General features: G+C 29.6%; 1 long non-coding RNA gene across 1 annotated transcript; it reads left to right on the forward strand.

Moving 5' to 3' along the window:
• The first annotated feature begins 1,339 nt into the window (after positions 1-1,339).
• Positions 1,340-3,437, forward strand: LOC107262259. The gene is made up of 3 exons (XR_003080686.2): positions 1,340-2,018; positions 2,423-2,488; positions 3,160-3,437. It is a non-coding gene; the product is annotated as an uncharacterized LOC107262259 (long non-coding RNA).
• The last annotated feature ends 11,573 nt before the right edge of the window (positions 3,438-15,010 follow it).

Here is a 15,010-nt window from a genome sequence, read left to right on the forward strand (position 1 = left end):
CAAAGTAAATTGTGTTAGCTTGGGATTCTCTCAATGACAAGTTTAGTTGCTGTGATAATGAATTTGTGGTGCAGTAGGCTCCATGTTGGACTATAGAGGAACAAAGGAGACTTTCTAGTTTCCAGCCGAGTAGATGGCATGGTTTTGTATCGGTTATCACAACCAGATGAATAATGTGATATGGATGATGTAATGTGGATGTTAAGGATATTCTGTACGTGCAAGGAACACGTCATTAAGAAAGTATTTGGCTAATTGGATTTTGGCCGGATCAAAGTTGGTTCAGATCATTCATTTAAGAGAAGATTCCTTTTACTCGCAAGTGGCTGATGACATCTTTCCGAAAGTAGAGGAATTATGCGAACTCGAAGTGGGAGCACGTGAAGATTTGATTTACGAAGGACAGTCAGTCATGATCGTGGATTCTCAAGTTCATCAACTTTGCTCTTGAGTTTTACCGATAGTCAAGGTCTTGAGGTTGAATTATTCTATCGAGGAAAGTACCTGAGAAGCCGAGCTAGAGATGAGAGGCTCTTACTCTCATTAGTTTCGGTCTTTGTGTGAGCCTCTTTTATTTTAAAATTCGAGGAATTTTCTTAAGAGGGGCGGGGGGGGAGTGTAATACTCGACATTTTCCTTTTAATAATAATAATATTAGTAATAATTAATAAAAAATTTTATTAAATTAATATTATTTTATTTTCAATTGATTTAATTGGGATGATTTAAAATAGAATTTCAATGCTAGATAAAAATAAGAAAGTTATTTTTCTATATCTAATTAGTTTCATTTTTAAAAAATTAATTAAATAAATTTCTTGGAAAATAAATTATATTTTTGGTCACTTAGTTTTCTCCCCATATGAGTATATGAATTAAATTCTATATTTGAAAGTTACGAAGGAATTGGTAAATAATATTTTTATAGAAAAGATTTGTTTAGGAATGATGAATTTTAATTAGCAAATGGTGTTGACTTTAATTGAAAAATAGTTAGTAAATTCATTAATTAAGTTAATTAAGTGTTAAGATTAAATTGATAATTAATTTTGGAATAAGGATTAAAAATATAATTATTTTAATTTGGGGCCTTAAATGAAAATTTGTATGGTTGGTACTTTTGTAATTAAATATGTCGGTAATGGCATTTTGGTAATTTTACTTTTAAAAGCAAGGGTAAATAGGTAATTCTCTATTTTCAATTATTTTAATTTGGCCCAAATTAAATAGTAGGAGCTTAATTGAAATGCTAAAGAAACGTTGGAGGGTTAAACAAAAATTTGCATGGCAAAATTGTTAGTAATTAATAAAGCCGAGGAACTAAATGGTAAAGAAGAAAAATTCAGGGACCAAATGTCGATATAGAGAAGAAAGAAAAGAAAAGGAGAAGAAAGAGATCGGGGAAGAAGAAGAGAGGAAGAAGAAGGCGTTGCGTCAATGGCGGAAGAGTGGGGGAGGCTCGGTCGAGCGTGGTAGCGACGACCGAAGGCGCAGCGGAGGCTGGCAAGTGCAGCGGCAGCGGCTCCAGCAGGCAGCGACAACGGGAGAAAGCGAGGAAGAGGTAGTGGCTTTCTTACCGCCGTTCCGGGCTTTTCCAGCTTCCAATGGCGGCGATTTTAGTCTCAAAATGACCGGTGAATAGTGGGCTTTCTTTCGGGAGCAGTAGCGATGCAAATGGTGGTCGGAGTTGGAAATTTGCGGTGGAGAGAGAAAGTAGGGGCAGCCGGGATCTTGGGCATTTTCTGGCAAATTCCGGCGAGCTTTGGTCGATCGGAAGGCATATCCGGACTTCCCTCAACTCAAGCTTTCTAATAGCACCAGTTTTGAGGCAATCAGACTCTATTTGAAAATCGACGGCTGAGATTGTACATAAATTTTTCTGGATGAGAGGGAGTCGGATCAGAGGATCGGAAGCTGGAATTGTCATCAGCGCATTGTTTAGAGTCCATAGGCGCGTTCGGATCGTCGATCGGACTCTGGCGACTGGAGACGAGTCGGCCGAGTGATCAAGCGTCTCGGTAATTCTCTAGACCATAGATTTTAGAGTTTGTTGATAAAAAAAATTATATGTTTAATTATTGTGTTAGACATTAGAAATATTGTGAGGATTGTTAGTTAAAATAATAATTGTCGGACCGTCTGTCAATAATTGTGATTTGTGATGTGTGGCAAAGTCGGGAAAAATAATGAAGTCTTGGTGACCCGACTTCTGTTAAATAAATTGTTAGAAATTTAAAGTGTTTTCTGGCAGGTCCTGGACCCATTATACGGGGGGTAGACGTCGTGTTTAGAGGAGGTTCTGCCAAATTTTCGGTAGAATTTACCTAAGTCGAAATTTTTAGACAGTTAATTCTAGGAGTCTAGGTCTAACGTTATTTATCAAATGTTTTACTTTTTCTGATTGAATTGTTCCCGTGATTAGATAAATCTGTCAATTTGACTCGCTCCATACGAGGCATCGGAGCAGGGCTAGGAGGTCGTCAGAATTGTGAGTTAAAGTCGTATATCTGTTTACATGTGTCATGCTAAGATTTTACGTAATAGTCCTGATTAAATAATTTAATATTTTAATTATTTGTTTAATTGTTATTCATATATGTATCATTTTCTGCATCAATGTTATTGTGAGTGCATGTTGACTCGGGATGAGACGGTAGTAGAACATGCCACCTGATGGATAGCATTAGGACCGCGTGCGCACCGGTATGAATCTGAGACAAATAGTAGAAGGTAAATTTAAAAAGGCAAATTAGGACTTGCCCTGGTCGAGTTTAACTCTCTGGGCTGAGTAAAGTGAGTTGTCGTAGTAAAGTTCCCTAGTCGAGCATTGCTCTCTACGCGCCGGCTTTATTAGAAATTTAAGTGGCCAGACTGGATTTAAGGACCCTGGTCGAGCTTCGCTTTCTGGGCGCCAGTTCTGTTGGAACGAGAGAGCCGAAAGGCTAAGACTGATTAGTAATGGGGATTAGGCTTCTACTGAAGTACTCTATTATGTAGCATGCAAAAATTCAAAAGAGGCATGGCATGATACGTGTTTTGCATGATTTAATATTTTATTTTAAATTTAAAAAATATTTTATTGAAGTGTTTGTATTTATTTTGGATATATGATTTTAACTCACTTTCGAGACTGAAAGTCTCAATTTAACTGTTTTTCAGGTGTGGTTAATTTTTCCGCAGTTCTTTTCGTCTAGCAGTCTGATTCCTTCATTTTCGGGTTCAAAGTAACTGATTTTATTGGTATGTTTGATCTTTTAAAAATTCTAGAATCTCCGCAGTAGAAATTTCAGATTTACTATTTTGTAATTTTATATAAATTCAGGTCATGACTAATTATGCTAGCAGACCGAAGTCAATATACAGTACCTGATAATTTAAGGTTAATTGTGGAAAAGTGCCAATGGACAGAGTCTGGATTGCATTTGGTTTGAGTTAGAGAATGGTGAGACTTACTACAGGATTTAGTGGCCTTACGCATATCCATTCCCTAGTGCTGGTCACGGACCCACAAATCGGATCGTGACAGAATCAATTTAGTCTTGATTCTGCATAAATTTATTGTTAGAAATATATGAGCGGAGAGGAAAGGGAAAGAGCGATGGTTCATATATATATTAATTAATAAACTTGAGTTTGCAAGTCACGCAGTAGTTTAGAGCTAATTAATAGATAAATTAATCACTTTTTACAAGTTGATAAGTAAAATGATCAAAAAATTAAAATATAGGTGAATTGCTTATTGACTCTAAGTTCAAGGGGTAAATTGCCCTTTAAGCCGTACTACCTTTTTTAACATTCACGTTGAACTGACATAATAAGCTTTTGGTTTCAAATATTATGAATAATAAAGGATCTATAATTGGTTATTTTGGAAATGTTCTCTCTTTATAGCACTATTTCTGTTTCTTTTCCTTCTGGAGAGCTAAATGACTGACTGCAATTTTTTCTATACTTTATTTAATGTCAGAAATATATAAAGAGAAAAAAACACAAACAATTTAATATTTTTATGTAACGAAAATTTAATATTTTAATAATATTTATTAAAAAATTATATTTCTAAGAATCAATTAGATTAATATACATAATCAAAGCATGCACTAAATAAATAAAAAACTAATTAAATAGGAGTATCAAACCTCAAAAGTTACATTGAATAAATAATTTATTTTAACAAATCTTAGTTCTATATTAGGCATCACATATTTTATTTTTGGAAAAGAAATAAAAAATAGATTGAATAGGAAAGTGAAACAAATAATGAAATCGGGTGAGAAAAAGTTAATAATTAAAAAGTGATCATAAAAAATTAAATTGAATTAAATAATAAAATGTGTAAGAGATGAGAAAATTGGAAAGGAGCCATTTTCACTCCTACTCAAGCTGCTATTCCTCGATGGTATCTTCCTATTAGAATACATCATGTCAAGCTTAATGTTGATGTTGCTTTTCTCGGGCTTCAAAGCCATAGCTGTGGTGAAGTTTTGGATAAATTATCCATTGCTACTAATTCTATGGTCCATATTTCAAATTAATACTAATATTTTAATTTGAATTTAATTGGTATCCAAACTACACGAAAGTATATCAATTTAAGATAGCTTTCCAATTTCCGGCCAATTGATGCTGATTTGACAATCTCAAAAGACATATCTTGTTTGATTCTCTATCTCAACATGAGTCATGTCATTAGGGAAAATTAAGGAGTGAGACTTGCTGGCTGATTGAACTGATTTTTATGACATCACACATGCTCAGGTGGAGAATCAAACAGAATATGTCTCTTCAGATTGCAAAATCTGCATCAATTGATCAGAAATTGAAGAGTTATCCTAAATTGATATATTATAATGTAATTTAAATATCAATTAGATTCAGATTAAAATATTAGTATCATTTTAAAATATGATCCAAAGGATTGATACCAACTGGGCAAATTTATTTGGAAACTTTGAGAGAGAAGTTCTTACTACTCCTGAACTGGCAGAAGCATGGGCTATTCACTATGGTCAGTTGGTTAATTGTGCTAATGTCATACAGTTGCTTAATGGTCAGGATTCTAGATCCCAACTGGGTATGGCGATTCAAGATATTTTAGCTGCTTTAGGTTTCTTCAAATTTGTTTCTTTTTCTTTTGTTCCTAGATTAGCTAATGTTCTAGCTCATAATAAATTATAGTAAAGTTTGTCTTTTCTTCAAACTTAGACTCTATTATTTGGATATGTTGCCTGATGATCAAAACCTAATAATTACAATCCATTACAGAAACAGAAAGAAAATGAAAATGAAAAAAGAAATAAATACTTTAAACCATGATTGCAGGATTGAAAGCCAAGAAGCCAAGGTCAACATCAACGCCATTAAAGTTAACAGTCTTATTTGCATGACCACCCTAGCAATCTTCTTTCTCATATACAACAACTTTAACGACAGCTTCTGCAAGAACATAAGCTGAAGCAAGACCAGTAATCCCACCACCAATCACTGCTACTCTCATTTTAGACATTATTATTATTTTTACTATTATTATTATTTCTGTATCAAATTCTTCACTCCTTATTCTTTTATAGCTCATTCTGCTATTAATTTCCCATTGATCCATTTTCAATTTTCTCATAATCTTTCCCTCTGCGTTAATGTGGTGGCCTTTACTACCGCTGCTATTGCATTCTGCCGACTTTTTGCAACATCCATAATTGCCTCTTGTATAACTAATCCTATATGAAACCACAACCTAACTCTACTGACGTCGACACCATTCCTACTGCTTCTTAGTTTATGAGTGATGCTACAGGGATCAACTTGATCCACAATAACATGGATCAAAATTGGATTTCAAAGTAAAAATTAGTAATTATATTTTTTATCCACCATAAATTATTTCTGTTACATTTGATATATATGTTAACACAAAAAAATCAATGAATTTACTAAGAAACAAATTCTTTATCACAGATAAAACAATAGAAATAAAATATTTTTTAAAATTTTCATTTCTAATTATCTTTTGTTATTTTCTTCAATAGAAAAATATTAGTAATTAAGAAATAATACTATGAATGATATTTTGAGTAGACCGAGTTAACGCTTTAAATTTTCTATAAAAAAAATGAACATAAATAAATGAGTGGAAATTACTTACCTTATGAAAATAGAATAAGTATTAATTAGAAAAAATGAAAGTTAAATTTTAATTAGAAATAAAAAGTAATTGTGTCAAATAGTAAAGAAAAAATAAAAATACTATATTATCTCTATTGATCCATATTTATTGTGATCAATTGAATCCCTTAAACATTTCGCTTAGTTTATATCTTTCCATATTCAACTACATGAGTACCTACCTTCTGGGCGGGATAACATACTATTAAAATAATATTAATAATTTATTTATATAGATATTAATAAAATATAATAAAATATTAAAATATTAGATAATTATATATTATAAATTATGAGTTACTAAGTTTTATTATAATTAGTGTTCCATGGATTATTGAAAATTTCAGTATTTGATAATTCATGCTTCAATACTATTTTTTAAAAATAAAATATTCAAAAGAAATCAAGAAAAATTTAAAAACTTAAACTTACATTGTTAAAAATGAAGGAGATAATAATATAGATAAACCGATGAAGGCTTTAATTAAATCATTAAGAGAAAAAAATAATATATTAAAAATATTCCCAAGGAATAGAAAAAGTGTTATATAAGAAAAAAAATTATATTAAAATATGTGATAAAAAACTTCAAAAAATATATCAACATGTAAAAAAATGACTTTAGAAAATAAAAAAATATTTAAAAAAGAAAAAACATCTCTTAAAATACTCTTTTTATATAGAGACTATTGATTTGAATTTAACTAACCTAGCATAGAAAAAGTAAAAAAAAAAAGATAAAGATAAATTTATCCATTCATAAAAAGTCCATGACAAAATAAGAATAATAAAAGAGTTGATTTGAAGTAGATGGCGATAGCTTGTAAATAATAAAAAATAAAATAATGGCAAAAAGAGAAAATTAATAAATGAAATATGAAAATTAAGAGTTTTTATTTTTCTTTAGAAATAGAAAAATGAGAGTTAAAAGAATAAAATCTAAAAGATATATATAAAAAATGCTAAATTTTCTCATGAGTTTCTATGTAGCAAATTTTTTATGAAGCTATGTTATTATTGTTTTCCAATGAGAAAATGACAATGGCATATTCATAAAAATATTCACTTATAAATATTTATAAAAGAATTAATGTGATTTTGAATAATGCTAATAATGAATATGGTATTTTTAATTTATTTAAATATAAGATTATTATATTCTTAAAATAATTATAACAACTATAATAATTAGTAAAGATACTCTGTATTAATAATAAATTTTGCTATCTCTCTAATAAAATATATGTTTATATTCATATGTATATATATATATATATATATATATATATAGATAAAAAATTAATAAAATAATAAAAGAATAAAAATTTACATTTGGATACAAAAATAGTTAAAAGAAATTTGTGAGATATTAAAAATTTATTAATCCAATATAATAAAAAATTAATCTCTATATATGTGATATCAAAAAAAAATAGCAAAAGTTCTGACAATCTTATTTATTAAAAATAAGTATTATATAAATATATGAGAACTTATTAGTGCAATAAAATAGATAAAGAGTTAAAATTGATAAGTATGTACATTTCTCATGTTTATTTACCTTAGCATATAAAAATAAAAAACTTTCATAAGAATGCATTATGATTTTCATAAAATACTAATATATATATATAAACAAAAGTATCATAAAATAAAATCTATTTTATATTAATATAATTATAAATGAATTATATAATATATAAAATAATTTTTATAAATATAAAATAAATAAAACAATTATACAATAATATGAGTAAAGTGTTAGTAGTTATATATAAAAGAAAAAATAATAATAAAAGAAAGAAAATTAAGAAATTTAGATGCAAGATCAATGAAAGAAAGAAACTAAAAAGTTTAGGTGAAATAAAGTCTCTTAAATACTTCATTTTCAAAGAAGAAAAAAGAAACCTAAGAGAAAAAAAAATAATTTATAAAAATAATTCATATAAATCAAGAAAAATACTATAAACAATAGAAGAAAAAAAAAAAGCCATATAGAAAATATAAAGTATATTTAAAACTTTAATTTCATATAGATTATTCTTACTGTATTGTTGCCTGTTATAAAAAAAAAAGGCATTTTTGTCAAAAATATCTAATCTCCATCGAGGAAGGAGAGCAGCTCCTTTTATCTTTATTGTTTATTCTTTCTTTTGGCAAAAACTTTACAACATAATTTAAAAGGAGGTAGAAAGCACCCCGAAATATCAAGAATTATGTTTCCAAGACCAAATAATGGGTGTATTGTTAAAAACAAAGTTAGGTGTGTGTTTTGATAAATTATAGAACTATGGCTTATTTGGTTAGACATTAATTGACACTTTATATCATTAAATGGCTAATAGACTAAAAAATAAAAATAAATTAACATTACAAAATTTAAATTTATTACAGAATAGATGAATTAACTTTTAGTATATTTTTTTATCATATTTCATCACTTAATTTTATATTATATTATTATTAAAAAATTATTATATTTTTATTTCAATTTTTATAATTTACTATATTTTATATTTCTTTTTTACTACAACAGTAAATTTATTTTTTAAGAAGATGTTAACAATTTTATAAGAGGAATACTATAATCTTAAGAGAATAGAAATTTTAATTAATATAATTAAGAGTAAACATAAGAAAAAATAATTTTACGTTCCAAAAGAATTAAAATAATTTTAACGTTTTTCTTTCCAAACATCATCATTATGATTTAAATTTATAAGATGTTTTGTATGTTCATATGTGGTAAATTGTAAATTTATCACATGTATACCCAAGGTTCATAAGTTATAGTCTAAAAAATCATAAATTAAAAAATAGATTTATATGTTAAGAACAAGTTCATCAGTAAAATTAATGAATATACACTTCATATTTAATGAATCTTATACTAATAATAGATGAATATACAATTTATAAGTAATGAATTTAAAATTTATGTTTAATAGATCTGACACTAATAATATATAAACATAAAATTTGTAAATAATGAACCTAAAATTTATGTTTAATGAACTTGATACTAATAATAAATAAATATACACTTTATAACTAATAAATAATAGATTCATATATTAAGCATAGGTTCATAAGTAAAAGTTAATAAATATACACTTTATATATAATGAACCTTATATTAATAACATATGAATATACAATTTATAAGTAATTAACATAAAATTTATGTTTAATAAATCTTACACTAATAACAAATGAATGTATACTTTATAAATGATGAATCTAATAACAAATGAATGTATACTTTATAAATGATGAATCTAAAGTTCTTGTTTAATGAATTTGACCACTAATAATAAATAAATATACACTTTATGTGCATAAAATAAATCAGTATTCATAGGTTAAAAAATAACACGTTCATTATCTATAAACTATAAGTTCATCAAATGTACACTTGAAGTTTATTTAATATAGTATACATATTAATATCTATAGAAGAGTCATTTAGTCTCAATTAGCTATTTGTTTCCTATAATTAGACTTATTAAATGCTTTCTTAATCTAAACAAAATACTAAAAAAATATTAATTAGTATGAATATAAACTTTATAAATGATGAATCTAAAGTCCATGTTTAATGAACTTGACACTAAAAATAAATGAATATATACTTTATAAGTAATTAATATACCATCTGTGCACTAAACAAATCAGTATTTATGGGTTAAAAAATAACATGTTCATTATCTATACAGTACAAGTTCATCAAATATATACTTGATGTTCATTTAATATAGTACACACAGTAATATCTATAGAAAGGTAATTTAGTCTCAACTAGCTATTTGTTCTCTATAATTAAGCTTATTAGATATTTTCTTAATCTAAATAAAATACTAAAAAAACGTTAATTAGTATGAATATACACTTTTATAAGTGATGAATCTAAAGTCCATATTTAATGAACTTGACACTAATAACAAATAAATATATACTTTATAAATAATGAATATACCATCTATACATAAAATAAATCAGTATTCATATGTTAAAAAATAACACGTTCATTATCTATAAACTACCAGTTCATCAAATGTACACTTGAAGTTCATTTAATATATAGTATAAAGGGCTGCCAGAATTGTTGAATGAATCACACTATCTTTCATTTAGACTGATAGAATATATATACAACTAGAGTGCTGCAGCAACAACTAACTAACAACTGCCAAGTTTGAACAATTCAAAATGATTTAAATGAAACTTAAAGAGTAGTTACAACAGAAATTAAAGATAAGGAATCAAGTTTGAAATATACAACAAAATCTTCATAGTCTGTATTATTTCCCCTCAAGATGGAGGTCTGTCCAAGAATCCAATCTTGTATCGTAGAAGAAGAAATCTGGTTCTTGTCAACGGTTTGGTTAGAGCATCAGCTAGTTGATAAATTATGGAGACATGCGAAACACGAAGTGTACCATTCTGAACTTGATCTCGTACAAAATGAAAGTCAATGGCCAAATGCTTCATTCTTGAATGAAAAACTGAATTAGAACATAATTGATTGGCACCTAAGTTGTCATAATATATAACTAGAGCAGAATTGATTTGCTGGCCAAGATCACGTAAAAGAGAAGTGATCCAATTGATTTCTACAGCAGTGTTTGTAATTGATCTGTACTCAGCTTCCGTGGAGGATCTTGTTACTGTACGTTGTTTCTTGGAGCTCCATGAAATAGGATTTCTGCCAAAATAAATCACATAAGCACCAGTTGAATAATAGCTATCTTTATCTCCACCCAATCTGCATCTGAGAAGGCATGTAAGGTGGCATCTGAACTCCGATGAAGTTGTAAGGATTTGTTTTGAATGCCAACAAGATAGCGCAATATTCTTTTTACAAGAAGCCAATGTTCATTTGTCGGTTTATGCATAAATTGGGACAATTTATTGACTGGGAAAGCAATATCAGGTATGGTCATTAATAGATATTGAAGACTGATAATGACAGCTCTATATTTTGAGGGATCCTGAAGAAGTTCACTTGAGTGCATCATTGATGATAATAAAGGACTCATTGGTGTCTGCACGGGCTTTGCATCTATCATTTTGGTGCGAGTTAATAAATCTCTCAAGTATTTTTGTTGAGATAGCAATAAACCTTTCTGATTTGGAACAACTTCGACACCAAGAAAATATGACAATGGTCCCAAATCTTTTATTGAGAACTTTGCAGCAAGAGTGGTTATAAATTGTTCTATGTTGTCGACATTATTACCTGTAATAATAATATCGTCAACATAGACCAAAATATAAATTAGATCACCTTTAGACTGATGTACAAAGAGAGATGTATCTGCACATGAATTTTTGAATCCCAGTTGAAGAAGAAAAATTTTCAATTCATGGTACCATGCCTTTGGGGCTTGCTTCAAGCCATAAATTACTTTCCTTAGTTTGCAAACATTTGAAGGATTTTCTGGATTAATGAAGCCCGGTGGTTGACACATGTACACTGTCTCATAAAGATGTCCTTGTAAGAATGCATTGTTTACATCTAGTTGCTGTAGCAACCAGCCTTTAGACACTGCAATGCTCAAGACAAGACGTATTGTTGTTGGTTTAATCATCAGGCTAAAGGTATCATGATAATCTATACCTGGCCTTTGATGAAATCCTTTAGTAACTAAACGAGCTTTAAACCTGTCAATAGTACCATCAGGGGAAAATTTAGTATGAAAAATCTATTTACTGCCAACCACATTCTTAGAAGGATCTGATGGAACTAATTCCCAGGTTCCATTTTCCACTAAAGCATCATACTCCTCAAACATGGCTTTACGCCATTTGGGATCCTTTAAAGCTTGACTAGTTGATGTGGGTTCAAGAGAGTTGGATTGTTGGAGTTGAGTGTTTAGGTTGAGTTTCTGAATAGGTTTATGAATGTTATTGTGTGATCTTGTTTTCATATGGTGGGGTTGGGTGGTGTTTGAAGGTTGTGGATTTGATGAGGAGAGATTTTGTTGCGATTGAGCTGATTGTTGATTCTTAGATACTAATAGAGTGTTACCTACAGTTGAAGATATGAGTGACCTTGATGATGAATCAGCAATTGGGACTTTGATAATTTGTGGAATCCAAGTAGATAATGATAGATCACGTATTTCAGATTTTGATGAGTTAAGAGTTTTAAAGGGAAAGATAGACTCAACAAACCTGACGTGTCTAGAAGTGTAAATTTTAGAGGAGGATGTATCAAAATATAAATAAGCACTTTGAGTTAAGGAATAACCCAGAAAAACACATGGCTTTGACCGAGATTCTAATTTATATGATGTATATGGTCTTAGCCAAGGGTAGCACAAGCATCCAAAAATCCGTTATTTTGAATAATTAGGTGTTGTTTGAAAAAAAATTCATATGGGAAGAGAAAATTAAGGGTTTGGGTAGGCATTCTGTTTATCAGATACACTGCAGTTGAAAAGGCATAATTCCAATAGGATAAAGGAATAGATACATGAGACAAAAGGGTTAGCCCAGTTTCAACAATATGGAGATATCTCCTTTCAGCTAGGCCATTGTGTTCAGGTGTGTGAGGAGGAGTAGTGAGATGTGTAACACCATGTTCTGCTAAAAATTGTTTAAAGCCATATATTCACCACCATTATCGGAGTATAAAATTTTGAGGTGATTTTCAATAATGGCTTTGAATCTAATAAACGCTTCCTTAACTTCAGATTTACGTTTCAAAGGATAAAACCAAATGTATTTGGTATGGTGATCAATAAAAATCATATAGTATTTAAATCCTTCAGATGATATTACCGGTGAGGTCCAGACATCAGAGAATATGATATCTAAAGGATTCTTTAACACAAGAGAAGAAAAGGAAGAAAAAGGTTGTTTGTGACTTTTATTGCACTGACAAGAATTACAAAAATCAGAAGGCATAGAAGATATTTGAAGATTATTTTTGGAGACAATATGCCTCATTATTGGAAGAGCTGGGTGTCTTAAACGACTGTGCCACTCAGAGGACGTTGCTTTTAGACTAAAGAAGGCAAGAATGGGTTGAGAAGTAGGCCACTCATAAACTCCACCTGTAGCTTTACCCTTCATCAGCATTGCACCTGTTTGGAGATCCTTCACAACAAAAGAATTTGGTAACGATTCAATGGAGGTATTATTTATAGTATAAAATTTAGAAATAGAAATTAGATTATGTTTCATGCTGGGAACACAAAGAATATTATCTAACTGAAATTTAGAATTTGGAGTGCATAGAGGTAGAGCCAGTATGAGTAATTGATAATCCAGTACCATCTCCTATCAATATATCATCAGAATCAGTATATAGAGCATGAAGAGCAAGATTATTTAAATCTGTGGTGACATGGTGTGTTGCTCCACTGTCAAGTAGCCATTGATTTTGAGAAGATTGAGCTGCAATGTTTGCTTGCGGTGGCTTGAGGTTATTTTATGGGCCTGAGTTGGTGTTTTGGGTAATGGGAATGATGCAATAATTTGGAAATTTTTTTGCTGAGTGTCCTTGAGTTCTGCAGATTTGGCAGAAGCCAAGATATGCTCGTGGTGTTTTGTTAGAGGTTCGAGGTTGATTGCGATTGATTGGAGTAGCTGATTGGTTATTATTAAAAGTGGGTGTTGTGTTTCTTTTGGCAAAATTGTTATGATGTGCAATGTTGGCTGAGGCAGGAAAGTATGACTGCAGCACTCTAGTTGTATATATATTCTATCAGTCTAAATGAAAGATAGTGTGTATCATTCAACAATTTTGGCAGCCTTTTATGGTATCAGAGCAAAATTTATTTTCCTCTAATTCACCTCTAAAACAATGACCACCACTAATGATACTCCCACCATTCAAAACACCAATGATTCACACAAAACACTAATAACCATCAATATAGCTGCTCAAACACCTTTGAAACTCACTACTTCAAACTACCTCTCCTGGAAGTTGCAATTCAATACACTCTTTGTAGGGTATATGATCTTCTGGGTTACATTGATGGTTCAAAACCATGTCCTCCTAAAACCTCAACTGATGGTTCTCTCAATTCAGATTATATAATCTGGACACGCCAAGATCAAATCATTCTCAATGCTTTAATAGGTCTCTATCTCCATCTATCATTCCTTTCATTGCAAGAGCCAAAACTTCAAAAGAAGCATGGAAAATTCTTACAAACACATATACCAAACCATCACGAGGTAGGATCAAACATATCAAAAACCATATCAAAGACCTCACCCAAGGAACCCAAACCATTACAGAATTGTTGAATGAATCACACTATCTTTCATTTAGACTGATAGAATATACAGAATGCTGCAGCAACAACTAACTAACAGCTGCCAAGTTTGAACAATTCAAAATGATTTGAATGAAACTTAAGGAGTAGTTACAACAGAAAATTAAGGATAAGGAATCAAATTTGAAATATACAACAGAATATTCACATCCTGTATTATAGTATACATTAATATCTACAGAAGAGTCATTTAGTCTCAATTAGCTATTTGTTTCCTATAATTAAGCTTATTAAATGCTTCCTTAATCTAAATAAAATACTAAAAAGAATGTCAATTAACATGAATATACACTTTATAACTGATGAATCTAAAGTTCATGTCTAATAATAAATAAATATACACTTTATAAATAATTAATATACCGTCTGTGTATAAAAAATCCAGTATTCATATGTTAAAAAATAATAGATTAGTTATCTATAAACTACAAGTTCATCAAATATACATTTGAGGTTCATTGAATATAGTATACACATTAATATCTATAAAAGAGTCATTTACTCTCAGTTAGCTATTTATTCCCTATAATTAAGCTTATTAATATTGTATTAAT

This window comes from Ricinus communis, chromosome 2, assembly GCF_019578655.1.
Source record: "Ricinus communis isolate WT05 ecotype wild-type chromosome 2, ASM1957865v1, whole genome shotgun sequence".
NCBI classification, from domain to species: Eukaryota; Viridiplantae; Streptophyta; class Magnoliopsida; order Malpighiales; family Euphorbiaceae; genus Ricinus; species Ricinus communis.